This window comes from Protopterus annectens, chromosome 1.part1 (genome assembly GCF_019279795.1).
Source record: "Protopterus annectens isolate FY-2018-M chromosome 1.part1, PAN1.0, whole genome shotgun sequence".
Lineage (NCBI taxonomy): Eukaryota > Metazoa > Chordata > Ceratodontiformes > Protopteridae > Protopterus > Protopterus annectens.
Window position 1 is genome coordinate 1,941,113,460 of NC_056726.1, and position 18,836 is coordinate 1,941,132,295.

The window sequence follows — 18,836 nt, forward strand, 5'->3', positions numbered from 1 at the left end:
CTTTTAAAATGTACATGTTGGGAGCTGCCATAGCTGTGATTCATCACCATGTGTTAGAGACTGACGGTGTTGTGGAGGATGATGCTGACAACCACCGCAGGCCCCGGAGGAGGAGAAGAGTGTTCAGACCAAGGGTAACCTACCAGGGGCTACATGATCTGGAGATAGTAGAGCATTACAGGGTGGACAGGGACATCTTACAGAAAATAGTTGAGCCGTGCCGGCCATGCCTGAGAACCAAAAACAACAGAGGGGAACCCATCCCAGTGGACACGAAGGTATGTGTAAGCTTGCAAATACTAGCCACAGGTACCTTTCAAAGGCCAACTGGAGATATAATGGGGATCTCACAGGCATCGGCATCCAGGGTACTACACCAGTTCCTGGATGCCATGTTACCACATGCCAATGAGCATATATACTTCCCCCGAACTCAGGAGGAGTTGGCCAGCAATATGTGTCACTTCCACAATGTGGCACACTACCCGGAGGTACTGGGTGCGATAGACTGCATGCACATACATATCAAGTCACCACCCGGTGAGCATGGTAGGCGCTACATAAACTGCAAGGGATTCCACTCCATCAACTGCCAGGTCATGTGCAATGCCCAGGGCATTATCACGGATGTGTGTGCCGGCAGCCCTGGAAGCTACCATGACTCCCATATCTGGCATGCCTCAGAGCTGTATCAGGTATTTGTCAGGGGTGACATCCCACATGGCCACCTTGTGGGGGATGCTGGCTATGCACTGGAGCCGTGGATGATGACTCCCATCAGAAATGCACACACACCCATGCAAGAACGCCATAATGAGGCACACACACATACCAGAATCATCATAGAGCATGTGTTCGCGATGCTGAAATCACGGTTCCGTTGCTTGGACACATCTGGTGGAGCCTTGCAGTACTCTCCAGGCACGTGTGCCCACATCTTCATAGTATGTGCCATGCTACATAACATGATCCTGCGGAAACAGCTGCAGCAGGGACAAAATGGTGAAGGCCCTCATAGCCCACCACAATTGTCAAGGCCATCACAGGCACAGAGGGATTCAGACCACGAACACCCTGTGCCAGACCCAGTAGGTAGACAGAGGCGTGGCCAATATGCCTACGCCTAGGCAAAGAGGGAACGTATAGCACATACTCTGACAGTGTAGGCCCCTACGGACTGACACACCTCTCCACCTGCACACACAGTAAAATGGATGGCACACACACACACGACCACCTGTAAATTGTAATGTATAGGTGGCCCACTGTGTGACTCCAACATAGGCAGCCCTCAAACATTGTACACACGATAGTTATTGGAACAAGGAATGTCAACACCTGAACAGTACATGCGCCTATCAGCAGATGTTGGTGCTGTGTGTATAGGTTCAAAGGTACATTGGTAGGTACATGCCTAATTGTCAGAGGCCATACACCAAACAAGGAAAACTGTGTCTGCTGTCGCCACAACATTGAGTAACCAACTGTCTCTCACTGGAGCAGAGGCAATCGCGGGATCACATGTGTGTAAGCACTGTTCTGCACACACTCTGCATGGATTCCCTGCTGCGTTAATGAGGGGCTCCACATAATGTAATCATGGATGTTGTGTCAAGGCATGGGGAGTACCCATGACAGGTATTCATCACGCCAGCATGCTCCACCTACGTTCGTTCAAAGGTGTAGCACATTACTGTGTGCGGCTCACTGTGATATACATACCCAATGCTGGAGCACATCCACTAAACATCACATGGACATAGCAGTAATTGGACTCATCCATATGTAAACTGAGTTACCCATGGGAGTGCAGTATGGAGTAACAGCCGTAGTATACTCCACCTACAAAATGCCATAACACGTGTACAAATCCCAGATGGCCAAGTGGTAAATGCAGTGACCGTTGTGCATGTTCCCGGTCCCACGTCCTGCAAGGGATGTAACATAATCCCGAAGGCATGAATAATGCATGTCAGATGCAGGTCATCAGATTATGTTTAGCACACGTTAGCGGGAATATGCATTGCCCAGTGCTGGTAAGCGTCATTTAAATATGAGTATACGGATATGCGTGAAACAGGGCCAAACATCTCTGAATATCACGCAGATCATGGTCAGTGATGTCCAGAACAGGTAAAACCAGCATTATTCACCCCTGTACTAATAGTGCCTGCTCCGAGGGGTAAAATGACCACTGCCAGGAGTAGAACACGCAATCATGTATACAATCACCTAACACTATGGTAGCCAAAATTTACCTACGGCAGGTGTGTAATGTGACAGGTTCAGACACAAATGTGCGGAATCCAGGAAACAGTATACACCGACAAGTACACAATGAAAGGTGTAGTTTGCCTGTTACAGTTTTTCTAGAGGTCACTTTAAATTAGTTTCTTTCCTTTATTGAACTGAAACTTTAATTGATTAATTGTTTCTATTCAAATGGTATATAATTTTATTGCCATGATGAATTGAATTGTGATCCTTGAAGGCGAATTGCCGAGGTACCAGATCGTTGGAACAATAAAGGAATATACTGGTGAAGTACTGGCTGTTTAATGTGTATTTTCCAATTTCATTTTGTGTTTTTCGGTTGTTTTCATTTTGCACAAGCCGTACTTTCACCAGTTTTGAGACTTTTTTCTTTTTTATTCATGTCGGTTCGTAATGAAAGTTCTGAACAGAGCCACTCAATTGATGCTATGCTGTTTTCAGATATGGTTACTGAACGTGATAAGAAATATACTAATATGGATCCATGGAATTTGGGGGTTGATAATGATGCTGATGGGTGTTTTGCTCAGCTAAATAGACTAATGGCTAAAGAAATTGCTCTTTATTTTGACACTCGGTTGCTGGAGAAGTACATTAGTTTAAATATTACTCCCCGTGGTCTACGTATAGACAAATTGCCGGCGGCACCTTTTACTGATGATGAGTCTGATTTACTTGACGAATGGAAGCAAGTTTCACTTTCGTGTACTACCAGTTGGCTTCGTATCTTGGTTAAACGTAATCAAAGATCTCATGAAAAATTAAAAAATGAGATCTTATTGTTACAAGATGAGCTGGTGGCTGAGTCCAGCTACAGAACTCAAATCATTAATATTAATGAGAAAATCAACAAATTAGAGACTGAGATTGTGCGAAGGAAAAGGAACAAACTTGTTTGCGATCTCAAAGACTATGAAACAGCTGTTTTGTTCACTTGGCAACGTGAACCTACGTGTAGTAGGTCAAGGGGCAGGAGTTGGAGCAGTAAACGAAGAGGCTTGTCTGCTTCTTCCGCTTCCTCTATGGAACACAATACAGCAAAAAATGTTTCCTTTGCCAGGACCATAGCTGCTAATCGAGTTTCAGACAGGGAAACATCTGATGGAATTTCAAATTCTACATCCATGGGCACAGATTTTCAAAGTGGCGATTCAAACAAGGGGAGGAACAGAAGAAATGGAAGGAAGGGGCAAAATCGCTGCAAATGAAGGTTTGACAACAGTGACTGTGTCTGATAGAGCGATTGACAATGTGCAATCATTAGACTGTATCAATCTATCTAGCTTAACTTTGGACAATGAAATGTTAAAGATTTTACATAAAGGGAGTAAATTTGTTCCTACTATTTTTCCTTCCCTTGCTGATATTTATTTTGAAGTAAAAGTTTTTGTTAGGAAACTATTGCTTAAAGTGTACTTTGGAAGGATTGTCGAACAGGATTCGGTTCCGAATGAAGGTTACAGTGAATCTTCCAGTGATTCTGAATTTGATGAGAGCCTGATGAATTTATCTATTTATGATTATGAATGTGATGAACCAAATGTTAGTGCTGTTACATCTGTTGATGAACAAACAAATGCAAATGCTATTTTTTTAACTGGTTATGGTAAACTAGTGATGCCTCAATTTAAGAACATTAACAACAAGTTCACACCACATATTTCAGTGCCTGCAATTTCTATTTTTCAAAAAATCCTCCTCATGGAAATAGAGATGTCCTTTAAGGAATTTTGTAAAGAAAAAAAGCAGTTTAATTTGAACAGGGAGGAATGGTTGGCCCTAAAAAATTTGAAGAAGCTTAAAAATGAGTACATTTTCCAATGTGCTGATAAAGGTGGAAATTGGGTCATTATGGAGAAAAAAGATTATTGCAAGATGGTTAATAAACTATTGTTGAATTGTGAAGAATATAGGAAGTTGGAAAGTGACCCTATAAAAACATATAATGAAGAATTGTTATTTCTATTGGAAAAGGGCGAACGGTTAGGGTTTTTTACACAGGCTGATGTTAATAAAATGTATATTAAAAAACCCACTACACCCATTCTATATGCATTGCCTAAAATCCATAACGATATAATGGAACCTCCTGGGAGGCCTATTGTGTCGGGGGTAGGCTCCTTTTTGGAAAATGTGAACATCTTTTTGGATTTTCAATTGAAAGCATATTTGAATAGAGTAGCAGCTCATATTTCCAATACACAAGAACTTATTAATGAGATATCAAAAATTAGTTGGAATAATGATTATTATTGGGTTATGATTGACGTAAGGTCTCTATATACTAACATTGACACTAAATGGGGACTTGAGTTGATATTCAACATGTTAGGTGATGGGCCTAGAACCAGTTTTCTAATTAGCTTATTGGAATTTTGTCTGACCCATAGTTATTTTTTGTTTAACAAAGAATATTTTTTACAAGTGAAAGGCACTGCAATGGGTGCAGCTTATGCACCATCATATGCTGTGATTTACATGGATTCATTTGAAAAAAAGTTTATTTATTCAACTGATTTTTTCAAACGTAATGTGGTCTTGTATAAACGTTTTATTGATGATTTAATTTTCATCTGTAGAGGGGACATGTTTGAATTTTTTGATTTTTTTGAGATGCTAAATAATAATGAACAAAATCTTTTGTTTTCTTATGAGGTCAATAGAAATGAAATTAATTTTCTTGATGTGATTTTATTTGAAAGAGAGAATAAGATAGAATTTAGACCTTTTAGAAAACACACATCTGTGAACATGTTTTTGTATGCAACCAGCATGCATCCCCCACATTTGATAAATGCATTACCACATGGGGAGTTTAAAAGAATTCATGATCATACCAGCATAGATGATGAAGTAGAAAATGAATTAAAAAAAGTTTTTCTTAGATTATTAGATAGAGGGTATAATAATAATCACTTATTAAGATGTTGGGATAATGTAGTTGGAAGAAGTTCCACACAAACAAGGTTGGGGGCAAATGTCCAACATCCAGTGAGAATGAAAAAAGATGTAGAGAAAATTTTTTTTTGTAACTAAATATACAGCTTTCTCTAGTAAATTTGTATCACTGGTTAAAAAATTCTGGTATCTAATAAGTGATGATGAATCAATAGGTCAACTATTTCCAAATAATATAACTTTTTCCTATAAGAGAGGAAAAAATCTAAAAGAATTACTAAACAACAATCTATTAAATCAGGAGAAACCTATTTCTACTAAAGTGGGCACTTTTGCATGTGGATCTTGCAGTGTGTGTGATAGAGTGATTAATGTGAAGTTAATTAATAAGGTAAATCATATTCCTAGGCATTTTTTTAATTGTAGATCAACTAGTGTTGTGTATATATTGGGTTGTTCTTGCACTAACATTTGGTATATAGGACAAACTAAGAGGATGATAAGAGTCAGAATATTGGAGCACTTGAAGGATATAAGGAACTTGAATCAATTTAGTCCAGTTGCCAAACATTTCATTGATATACATGGTGGTCGATATGACAGTTTAAGATTTAGCATATTGGGGAAACCTTTTATTCAAAGGGGAGATAATTTAGTCAGTAAATTGTTAGAATTAGAAACTAGGATGATATTAAAATTTAACACACTAAAACCAAATGGTTTAAATCAAGAATTGGGTATTTAACCATATTTGTTATTTTGACCATAGTGTCATTGTATGAATTTATATATTATAAACACATTTGTGTGCATATAAAGTATTTATTTATTTGTTAGCAATTTGATATTGGCATATTTATATAAAACATAGTCCAGTTTGTTTATATTTATTCATTTGGTTAATATGTGTGCATAAAAAAATATAAATAAATAAAAAAATAAAAAACAAAAAACAAATACAAAACATGCATTTAAAATGTATATGCATATATACATATATATGTATATATATATGTATATATGCACATAAATTATATTAATGGATTTTTTAAGTTTTTCTAGAGGTCACTTTAAATTAGTTTCTTTCCTTTATTGAACTGAAACTTTAATTGATTAATTGATTAATTGTTTCTATTCAAATGGTATATAATTTTATTGCCATGATGAAGTGAATTGTGATCCTTGAAGGCGAATTGCCGAGGTACCAGATCGTTGGAACAATAAAGGAATATACTGGTGAAGTACTGGCTGTTTGGTGTGTATTTTCCAATTTCATTTTGTGTTTTTCGGTTGCCTGTCACTTTCCCTGTCAGATAAATATATATATATATATATATATATATATATATATATATATATATATATATATATATATATATATATACATAGATATAATACAGATAGAAAGGGTGATAGAGAGATATATGTTGATATATACGGATTCACCGATATCTGCAAATATATAGATAGGTCAACGACATTCATAAAACCTTGGAGGTACAAATAAATAGGACACTGCCAACTATGGAATGTGTCACATACCAACACGTGTAACCACGAGGCTGAAAGACCAAAAGAACACAGTACCAGAACACTAGAACCGCGAGTAATATTATCACGATAAGAAAGGACATTTAGTTACCGCTGCCGGTGTTGCGGTCCACGTAGGTACTGTGTTCAACAGTGTTTGTGATTGCTGTAGTCTGTGTATGTGTGTATTGAGGGTGCTGTGTGCGTTTCCATGTGACTGTAATGTGTGTGTGTGTGTGTGTGTGTGTGTGTGTGTGTGTGTGTGTGTGTGTGTGTGTGTGTGTGTGTGTCTGCATCGTGTGTCTATTAGTGCCAACTCGGAGGTAGATCATTACGGTAGGTGTGGTTATAGCTAGCCGTAGGCATATGGTTGCCACCTGTCCCACATTAGGATGGACAGCCCCTCCCTGGGCAATTGTGTCCTGACATAAAACATTACAAAGGGCAACTGTCCGAGATTGTAGGACATCATTATGTCCCATATATTATGTAATAGTTGCATTAAATAGTTATGCTTGTATGTAAGAAACGTAAATGTTACATGCAATATGATAAGTAGCCAAAGTCCTACAACAATAAGTATGTATTAAGGATAAAAGTATGTGCTATCCTGTGTACTGACCATGGGTATGTGTCGGTCTGTAAACACCGATGTGTGTCCCGCAAGTGTCCCACAATGGCCATTTGAAAAGGTGGCAACCTATGCCAAAGAGGTTCAGTTACCAACACAACTGCAATGACTGCAAATATCTGGGACAGAAATACATGGGACAGCTGTCAGTTAGTAACATCCCTTTACATATCGCTGTAATTCTGGAGGTATGAAAGTATCAACCTCACCTGCATACTATATAGAAACCAATTAACAATGGCCCAATGTATAATCCCATAACAAATGTCTACTAACTGATAGCTCTTTAATTAGGGAAGGAGCCCACACACATATATGGAATATGTAGAAATGCAAGCCCCACAAACCTGTATATGCTATGTACACCCACCTACATCCCCCACACACGAAACTATAGCAATACAGACTGTAATTACAGCACAAACATCCAGTCAGTCAATTACATCTGCAGAAACGTTAACATACCTTGTGAGAGACACATTTAAAGGCTCCATGTGAAATTGTAACCATTGTATAATGGAAGAAACGGCGATGTTACAGGTTTTGTTTGCAATAGTCCCTTATCAGACAGTTGGTATGACAGGTACACTCACATGTAGAACTACATACTCTAGCCATCACACACAATCCACGGGGGACATGAATCCAAACTATACGTGTCTCTACACATAGCAGTTGCAATTACACAGAACAAAACACAATACAGGCCGTCTCCCCGAAGGTAGGGCAAATGGGCAACACCAAAGTGGAGAATTCAATTATACCCCACTGTTGCTGCGTAATTGGTGAATGGAGTAGCTGCACAGCTGATGTGCCATTAATAAGTCACTCAGGAATAGCAATTGGCGGCAGGAAACCACATGTTACAGGTATCGACATATATAAGGATGACTTGCCAGACATTCAAACCATATGCTCATACCATAGAACTGTTTAAACAGTGTAAGAGAGATAGTTACGAAAGTCCGGAATGATAACAAGGTATGTAGAACACTCGGTATGTAAGTGTATGTATAGCTGTTATGTATTAATTATGTTAGTGTATGTATAGCCTGTTTTGTATTAATTAAAAGTGTCCACAATGCATAAAGTGGGAAAAGGTATTATGTAGTGATGTCTTGTTGAGCATAGTAACGCTTGTAGAAATTGTGTGTCTTGCAGTGGGCCACAAGGTAAACATCACAGACACTACAAGGGATGCTACATGAGGGCTTTAAACAGAACAATTCCATACCACCCGCCGTCAGTGGTAGGGTATGTCCAACAAGTACGTGCCATAGCAGGGGATAGTATATGTTGATATACCGTCACAGTAGGCATGTATATGGGCATATAACGACAATGACATGTCGAAGGGGGTCCTGCTGTGCAAGTATGCTTTGCATTATGGGATACTATATAAAATATGTGTAATGTACACTATTGTAGGTAGATATGTCAGATATTCTACACAGCATAACAGGCACATCATGCATACCAAATGTATCGTCTATTGGCATGTACAATATACAATAACAGGATACACATGGCTTGTAGTCACGGGATACTGTAATAGCATGATAGCTAATCTAAATGGAAGGGCTACTCAATTAACCATGCACAAAGGACATGTAATAGCTTCACAGGTTCATAGTGGGGTACTATGCAGTCTGGCAAGTCTGTAAGCACAACTACAGTGTTCACACCAGTGGCACCTCTCTAGGGTAGTGTCCTGTCTGTGAACAGCAGAGCCATATGTTACCTGCACCTCTGCACAGTACAGCCACTGCAGTGATCCCTGGCGTACATGTGTCTCCCATCCACCAAGTGAGGTATCACATGAACAGTGCTACTGAGTATCCCTGCGTGATGTACATAGGAATCATGTTCCAAAGCATGGTGAGTGTCTGGTTTGGGTATGTAACCCTCAAGCACATCCCACTCATCATTGCGTGTGTGCACATATCCATGAGCATGTTGCTCACAGTGGCCTTTGCTTATGTCGCATATGTGGAGTATATCCATGAATATTGTTGTGGACATGGGCCCTGTCTGTTCAGCAGCGGTCACCCCTGTGTATGTAGTATGCAAATGTGTACAGACGTGGTGTCCGTAGTTCTGCCGCATACTTCAACCATCGGAGCTCAATAAACATCATGGCGTGTTAATGTTGTGGTATGTAAAGCCGTAGCTGTTGTGTAAGGTACACCCTAAATGGGGTGTTGTACCCTTGAATGTGTGTATACGTCTGGAGTTCAGAGGTGCTATGGGTGCCTATGTTCCAGCTACAAACCCAGTACAGATAATTGTGGCCACGTAGAAGGATATCCATGATACAGTGGCAATATGGTTATCAAAGGAATGGGTGCGACATACATGTGTACTACGAGCATGTACAATGAGACATGTATGTAGGGGACTACTACCTATGTGATAGTCAGTTGGTGAATGGTGTAATGCAAAGGGGATGTTCATGCACCTTGTGTCATGCAGCTTGAGGCCATGATATTGATATCAGGTATCCGTCACAGTGACACCCTTATGGAGGGGGTCAGTATCAGCTGGTGGATCAGTCATGACCCTTTGTATGCAGTTGTCTGTAAAGCTAGGCAGGGAAAGTCCCTCTGTGTTAGCCTGTACCCCAGGGAAGCATATACCGAACATGAGGGGCCCTATGACTGAGGACTGTGGTATGCCAAGTGTAACTGAAATACAGTAGGTACTATGGTATGCTACCCTCATTGTGTGTGTCCTGTCCGTGAGCCACTTTGCATAGCATCCTGAGACATAGGGTCGATGTGCAGGTGGATGTGTATGTTGTCAATACCAGAATGGAGAATGGTGCTGCAATGCAATGAGAGGACAATGTAGGCTGAGTGGACCCTCTTACCATCATCAACTACCCTGGTAACTGTATGAAAGGAGTCCACCAGGTGTAGGAGCCATGCTCTGCCCCTAACAAGTCCAACCTGGGTGGCATCAAAGGACCGGAGCCCACCAATGTCTCTGTGAATGACTTCCATGATGATGTGCCCCATAGCCTTGCAGAACAGTCCAGTCAGGTGTGTAGGGCAATAGTCCCCCTTGTGCATTGTGGCGCCACCTGTGTGGAGTGTGATAACTGTTTCTGTGTGCCATTCAGGGGCCACAATGTCTGATACAGGGCTATTACTGAATATGGTGGCCAAGTGGGGAGACATGTCGTTCAGAGGTTTGTGTAAATCACAGCCTGGGATGTTGGACGGTCACATGAGGCCAGTGTTCCAGGCCATATATAGTGCAGGTTAGTACTGTGTAGGTGTGACCGCAGGGACACCGCAATGTTCCTGCATGGATTGTGGCCCTGTAGGGAGTGAGAGGGTGTAATGTTAGCATTGAACCCATCCGCCAGCATGTTGCCAACATCACCTGGTTCTGTAATGTTCCTGAGTAACTGTTGTATGTCAGAGAAGATGTGGGTATTGCTATTGACTACTGACATACCTCCAAAATGCCTTGTGGTACACCCTGGAATGTGTCGCAGTAATGTTTACATAGCTAGTTTTGGAGTATGTGATGAGGGATCCTGTAGCCCTACTGAGGCTGACCAGTGAGCTACCCCACCCATGGGATTGTACTCCACTTTGCAACAGCCTCCACCTGTTGTAAACTATGTCCATGGAACTGGACCCCTAGAGTGGCGTCCATTATCTGGTGGATACCATCATGGCTCTGTGTGGAATAGCATGATCCATGCAGTTGTGTAAGTGCTAATGAAGTGCACTGGGGTATGTTTCAGCATTTGTATGTGTATTGTCCATCTGCATGGGTGTCATGACGTTAACTACTGCTGTCATAAGACGTCTGTAGTAGGCATTGTAGTACCCTTGTACTGTGTATGCCATGAAGGGTGTGATGCTGGGATGTGGATAACAAGGGTGATTAGCATATTTTTGGAATCCACCAATGAGGGGATAACCCCAGGTGTGGAACACCAGTCACATGATGGTAGTGTCCATGTCAAGGATATTGTTGGTCTTGGAGGTGGTGTGTATGGGTTGATCCAGCCGAGTGGAGGTTATGAATCCTGGACAGCTTTGGCCTAATGTGTCGGTGCATGAGTGGCTATCCCAGTTAAGTGTGGGGTAGTGTCAGTCTCACATCAGTAGTACCTGTCTGAGCCCTACTGTCCAGTACACCAAGAAATGAGGTCTGGTAACTGTGGGGTATGTTGCTGAATCCATAGCTTGTTACAATGTGCATAGCAGTTCTGGCCACAGTTAGTTGCATGTGGAGCACCTCTGATGCATTGTGCTAAGTAACTAGCCAGGATGTGTGTACAACATAGTGGAATATGGGAACACCTCAGCCGTGGGTGTGCCGGTCCAGGTTACATGACTGAAAGGTATGGTCTGTGTATAACCTGTCATTACAGGTGTGCTCTGCAGAGCCTAGAGGCAGGTCTGAGTCACTGCAGAGATATTGAAGTGGTCCATTATAAGGAGTACCTTGCTTGTGTGCGTCAGAGATGAAGATGTCAAGCATTGCATCAAATAACCCCATGTTCTGCTTGCCTGTTCCCATTCTGGTGGTGAATGTTATTGGAAACTGTGCAAGACAGGCAGTATTGAAGCAGCAAGAGCCTTACATGTTATCTGTACTCCCAGGGCTGACAGGTGCAGGTCAGCTGTGCCAAAGCATCGTGTTTTGTTGACCATGTCAGTCAAAGCGGACAGATGCCTGTGGAATGACAGCAGAAGCATAGGCAACTGTTGAAGTGACACAGTCAGTCATTGTACAGTGGTATCAGGTCCAGATGAATGCATAATGCTCCCCAGGGCTTGGCCCATACCTTCAGTGCTAAAAGACTGGTGAGCTATTGCATGTCCCTGCACATGTAGTCTGTGAAGATGCATCTCAGAGCAGTCACACTAACATGGAGAATGAGTCAAATTGCACCTGGTGAGGTGTGGCATGGGTGCATAGGTTCTGTTACAGAACTAGTTACCTGACAGTAAGATATAAGTGACTATCACCTTGGGTAGCCTGCTGAGTGGAACATCAGTGTGATTGCCTACAGAGTCACCTATGACAGGTGTGTTGTGTATGTTATAATACCCTATTGGCTGTATGTGATGGGCACACATGAGTCTGTGGGCTATAAGTTATTGTCATTGTGTTTGGTGATGGGGGCTGCCTTTGGTGCTTATATAGAGTAGGGAGAGGTACTGCACAAGTTGTACCTGTATGTGTGGCCTGTGGTGGTGGAGATCTTGTGAGACTATGTGATGAGTGGAGTGCGTTGCGAATGTTACACATCCCCACATGATTGTCAGGTGCAGTCAGGGTTGGTGACAGCATTACCCCCAGCAGGGCTGCATATGTGCATCTCCCACAGGCTGCAGTATCGTATGTTGGGAGGTGAGCATTGACAGTGTACATGAGACAATTGCTCTATTGCCACATGTACAAAATATTCATCATATAGACAGGCAATAGCACTGGTATGTGACAGTTGGACATGCCTTTATATACAACCATGTCTCACAAGATATGTGAGTTATGTGTGTACAACAGCTGTTGTACTGTAAGCAAGCTGAAAATGTCAGGACAGACAGTGTATTTGTGAGAAATGGTGTGGAATGGGTGCTATATTAATCAGTAGCTCATGAAGTGCTCACAAGTTCTGCACAAGTGCTGAGCATGGAAATACAATACAGATAGGGTGTTGGATAATATCAACCCACAAGTGGTGACGACAGTCATAATTGGTGGCACCGCACTATTACCCTGCTGAGTATGGTCTGCAAGTCCATGAACCATTATCAATGTGGATATTAGCAGTACAGATGTACATGACAGTACGGATGTTTGACTACATATACCTTCGTATGTCACAGGAGTGTTCTACCAGTGGCCTGTTGACAGAATCAACACTACAAAAGGTGCCAGAATGACGTGCATATCACACCAGTGCCAGCTACATTAAAACAGGGTTAATGTGTTGTACTCCACCCTCATTGTAGCCCATACCACACAGACAAATGTGAGGCATCTGTGTATGTAAGGATGTGAATGGCCATGACCTATGAGCAATAGCTGTCTCGGTGTTGTGAACAACATACAGAATGGACTTTGTGGGTGAGATGTGTGACATATGTGCACATTCTGATGGATGATATCAGCATTGTCACCGTTAGGTGATTATCCCTGTACCCATTAACTATCACCTAGGCTGCGGTCAACATTATGGACACTGTGTAAGGGATGGTGCTGTGCAGTTCACCTCCCTGAGTTGGTGACATCTCCATGTCCCTTAGGTAGTCATATGAGGTACCAATGTCATGACAGGGTGCAATCCATGAGCATGGAGAGCATTGGACAGGCATACACAGCACTCGGGTGACCAATATTGGAACACATATCACCTTTAAGGGGTATTGGCCATGCATGGATGGGTGATACCAACCTTCACAATCCTCACCTCCACTATGCAGCATGCTGTCTACCTTGCATAAAGACATGTCCTACACTATGATGTTGGACATGCTACATGTCCATATCCTGCTCTGAAAGACATACATCTTGAACAGCCACCGTCCTATTACTAGGATCGCCACATGCTGGACAGATCCCTGTGCCATACATGTGACATACTCCCGCCATACCATGCAACCCTGTCCATCAAAGCTGCACATGTCACCTTTGTCATACATGGTGTGATGGCCACATGGTAGATGTAGTATCAACTGTCTGGATCAGTAATGTGGCACTGATGCACCTCACAGTGGCAAAATGGCTGTCGGATACAGCTAGGAAACCTTGCCCGCACATGCTATAGTTGATAACTATCCCTGCGAATGACGTCCGACTAGCCATTGTCCCATGTCTATCACATGTGCAACACAGGCAAGCCGTGGCGGGATGTTGAACAGCTGTACAGTGCCGTGTAGATGTATATGGCAAAACACATGCATGTAAAGGTTTCCATGCATATGTGTGCATTGTCACTGCTCAAGTCCATTAAGGCAGTGTATGTGTTGATATGTGACATATACACAGTATCAAGGTCAACAGCATTACTGTGGACACATCCAGGCATGTGCTGATAGGTAAGAACACCAGTGCAGGTGAACACACATGCCCACATCAAGACAGCATTCACATGGAGTATGAACAGTGTAATGAGGTGACACACATATATGGTGATGATATCCAATGCATAATGGGTGTTACATGTGTGTGACACAAACATGTCAGTCATGTCAATGTCATGATGATTTGCAAAGATAACTGTGCAGATGTACTAGATTTACCAGAAATGTATGTGCAACAGTATCTCTGTATATCTCTGATACTGTGACCTGTCACCATCATTATGTCTTACAGATAATGCCTCATACACGCCTGCCAGCGTACAGCCACCAGGAGGATGATGTCCTCATTCCGTACCTCCATGAGAACTATGAGGCATTGTTCAGCCATGTGCCACAGCATGCCCAGCAGCGTGATGACCTGTGGCAGGATCTTCACAGGAGGGTGAATGATGTGGGTGGCCATAACCGCACCTACCAGCAGGTGCGCAGACACTGCACGGACTTGATACGACATGCAGAACAGTGTGCCACTGCAATCGCCAGGGAACAAGGTGGAACAGGTGGTGGGCCACCAACCCAGACCCCACTCATGCACACCAAGGAGCTACTGGCCAGTCTGGGGACACCCTCAGAACAGCATCCTCAAACACTAGCTGCCATCGTGGAGGTGGGTGTCTCCCAACTAATGAACCTGGAGTTGCATGGTAAGTCACTACTGCACATATGGCTATTATATCCCATTTAGTTGCATGTGTCACTGCATATTATGTAATGTAACATCATATGCAAGGTATGTTTACACACATGCTGCATACTACAGTATGCTACCCTGTGTATGCACACATGTGCATACTATATGCTATTGTACAGATGAATATGTTAACATGCACAGTGCACCCTGTGGCTGTCATACAGTCATGGATAATGTTCAAACTGCTGTGTCACCCCTATACAGGTACCTCTGCCATGCCGCACAGACATCAGTCCATTGCAGGTGAGACTGTCATCAGTATCAGGCATGTTAAAGCACAGATCTATTCACCATTTGGCCGGTTAACACTTGTACACATGATGTTCCGTCCAGTCATGATATACAGGTCGCATCACCCATCATTCACACTGGCCACCCATATGCAATATATACAAATGAAATGATACACCAACATGATACCACAGTATTTGTCATTGCTACATGTGTGGACAGCTGTGCATACAACGGTGGAGGTGTTGTACAATGTAGGCATATGTACTATACATTGGAACAACATGTGTGGTTCGCAAACAGTAACACACAGTGAGCTGTGATATGGGCAGCCCACAGGAGTCACCATTGTGTTATATGCCCCTGCAATGGGTGCACACATTATGATGTGCCACCTGACATGTCCCAGACACGTTTTGTTCTGGCTGCGATATTGTCATACTATCCCATAACCCATACCCCACATACCAAACATACAACCCGTTGTCTGCATAGCCCTGTGGATGGTGACATATCTGACATCTATGGGTGTATGTCATATGTGACAACACAGACATGTGAGATTGATGGCCATCACACACATTTGGCCAACACATGTACACACATGGCCATGTGGGGATGGCCTGAGACACATAGCCACACAGTAGATGTGATGTGTATACACCCTGTTGCACATTGTCCACACATGGTCCAATTAAAGCCTTAGTTGACTGATTATACAGTTGATGTGGTACACTGGACATCCTAAAAGCCTGTGCACAGCTAGAGGAGGTGTCACTGAAGTCTACCATATAAGATGTGTTGAACATTACGACTGTGTCATAGCATGACAGTAGTCACCTCTACAGCTTCCACAGACATTGACACCACATCAGGCCACAGATACTGTGCATTTCCCTTGCTGCTGTAGGACATCACCGTTAGCTGTGCACCTCATGTGTGTGGTACATCAATGTCATGTGGGACATGGTGAATTGACAAGTCTGCTATGTGTGTACATGGTTGCCAGGCAGATAAGACTCTGTAGTAGTTGTGCAGGGGTGTCATCTGTAGGTCCTCCAGTGACCTGTCACATGATACACCATGGTTTGTTGTGTATACACCTCAGCATCATGGGTCACCATCCACAGTTATGTCATGGGTATGCATGCAGTTATGGCTATGCAATGTGTACATATTATGCACTGTATAGCAATATAGACGCCTCATAATGTCATGCAATGGCACAGCGTCTGTACCTTACACTGTATAGCAATGTAAACAGCTCACACTACCCTTCCATACTCATGCACGTTTGCTAAACATGAATTCTATCTGTAGGGCATACAGACAACACCGCAATGTGATGCCCATTATGACGCTGTACATGTGTCAGGATACCATTGTGTCAGACATGTATGCATGTTAATGCACACATCAGCAGATTACATGTCAAGGTCACGTCAGCCATGTGTACTGTTATCCTGTCCTGGTCCACATGGTGTATCACGGGGATGCATGCATACTACCATGATTGTGTGAACTGCATGGCTACTGATATGACACCTGGTTGCTGTAGTGTGCACCGCAGGGAGGTATGCTAACTAACACTATTAATGTCTGAGCTGCATGCCATCTGCTGTATCACAGGCATGCTGCATGCCGTTTGTCAAATCACATGCATGGTGTGTGTGTGTCTGTGTGTGTGTGTGTGTGTGTGTGTGTGTGTGTGTGTGTGTGTGTGTGTCTATTATAATTTAGAGTCTTTCTTTGCATTCACAGGTGATGTAGGTGCATTTGCGTGTCTGTGTGTGTGTGTGTGTGTGTGTGTGTGTGTGTGTGTGTGTGTGTGTGTGTGTGTGTCTGTCTATGTGTGTGCCTATTGTAATTTAGAGTCTTTCTTTGCATTCACAGGTGATGTAGGTGCGTTACCCTCCTGTGGTCCATCTGATGTTAGTGTCCCCACAGATACTAGCAGTGATGAACATATGCATGAGGTACAGGCAGGGTTGTCAGGGGCAGAATATGTGCCAATGGTTGCCATCCCAGCTATGTCCCCCTCTTCCCCGCACACAGTTCTGCTGCCAACACATACCGCATCACCAGTGGCCATAGAGGAAGGACAGTCAGCATCTGTTAGCGTGGAACAGGAACGTGTGCTGGCTACAGAAGGTGTGTCTCCACACCATGGTGTCAGTGTAATGACTGCAGATGTGCCACACAGGCATGTGTCCAGTGCTGCTCATAGTAGGAACTCTGGCAGACATGCACCTGCAAGACAGAGCGCAGCAGCTGGTATCACCAGACGCATGTTCCAGACTGTAATGGCAGCACAGGCACGTACTGAATGGCAGAACAGAGAAGGGCAGAGGCTGCAGAGGGCCACTATCCATACTCTAAATGACAACATCCAGGCATTGGCAAATGCTCAACAGCAGATTGCTGATGTTCTGGACAGGCGATTGGGTGACATGGTCGGAATCCTTGACCATGGCATGGCAATCTGCGAGTGTGAGCTCTCTGTGCTGGAACATCTGGTAGGAGTGAGGCGTAGGCCACGTGGACGTAGGCCAGCTACACCACCCAGTGCAGGTCAATGTGAGCGTGCCACCTCAAATGCCCGCTCCCATAGTGCCAGTAGCAGAAGCAGTGCAGCTGATGCTGTGCTGTCCACACCTGGACACAGCAGGCCACGTGGGCGTGGCCCTAGACATACCCAGCGGGGACACGGTTCCAGTGGACATGTGTTGTCGGACAGTAGCCAATCTGTACCTCCGCCTGGTAGTGCCCGTGCAACCCCTGGCAGGCACAGGTCACGTGGCCATTGCCAGACACAGTGAGATGTACAACCTGGTCTGTACAATCTGGAGCTGTCAATAATACCCCTGTGTAGGCCTCACAAAAGGCAGAACTGTGTGCACACATACACGCACACAGCAAACACATCTGTAGGGCACCACAACACCCACATGCATACTGAACTGACATGTCCAATCATATCACTGGCCCTTACCCACACACATGATGTCATCCATTAGTGCAGCCTATGCCCCTGGCAAACATTATCACCCTGTGCATATGATGAAGCCTGTGCTGCATCCCTGTCATCTACACCTTCAGTGCAGGGACATGCTCAAATGGTCTGATGCACAGGGTGAACAGAATAGTGAGAGAAGTGTATATTACATTAGTTGTGTACTGTTAACACGCACCAGACATACCATGTAGTACAGGTTTAGCAGGCATTGTTATATGTTCACAGTATGTGTCTCGGTAACAACAGTAACAGCATGTTGGTAATGATGCCCCGGTTGCTTCCTTATGGTCTACTTGCATGTGCCTACAGGTAGCAGTGTTTGCAGTCTCCCATGTGTAACTGTGGGGTACTCACAGGCACATATGGCAATATCAGCATGCTATACGTAGCCTCAACCTGACTGTTGGAAAGGGTAACATACCACAGATGTCCACACATATACTGATCCAG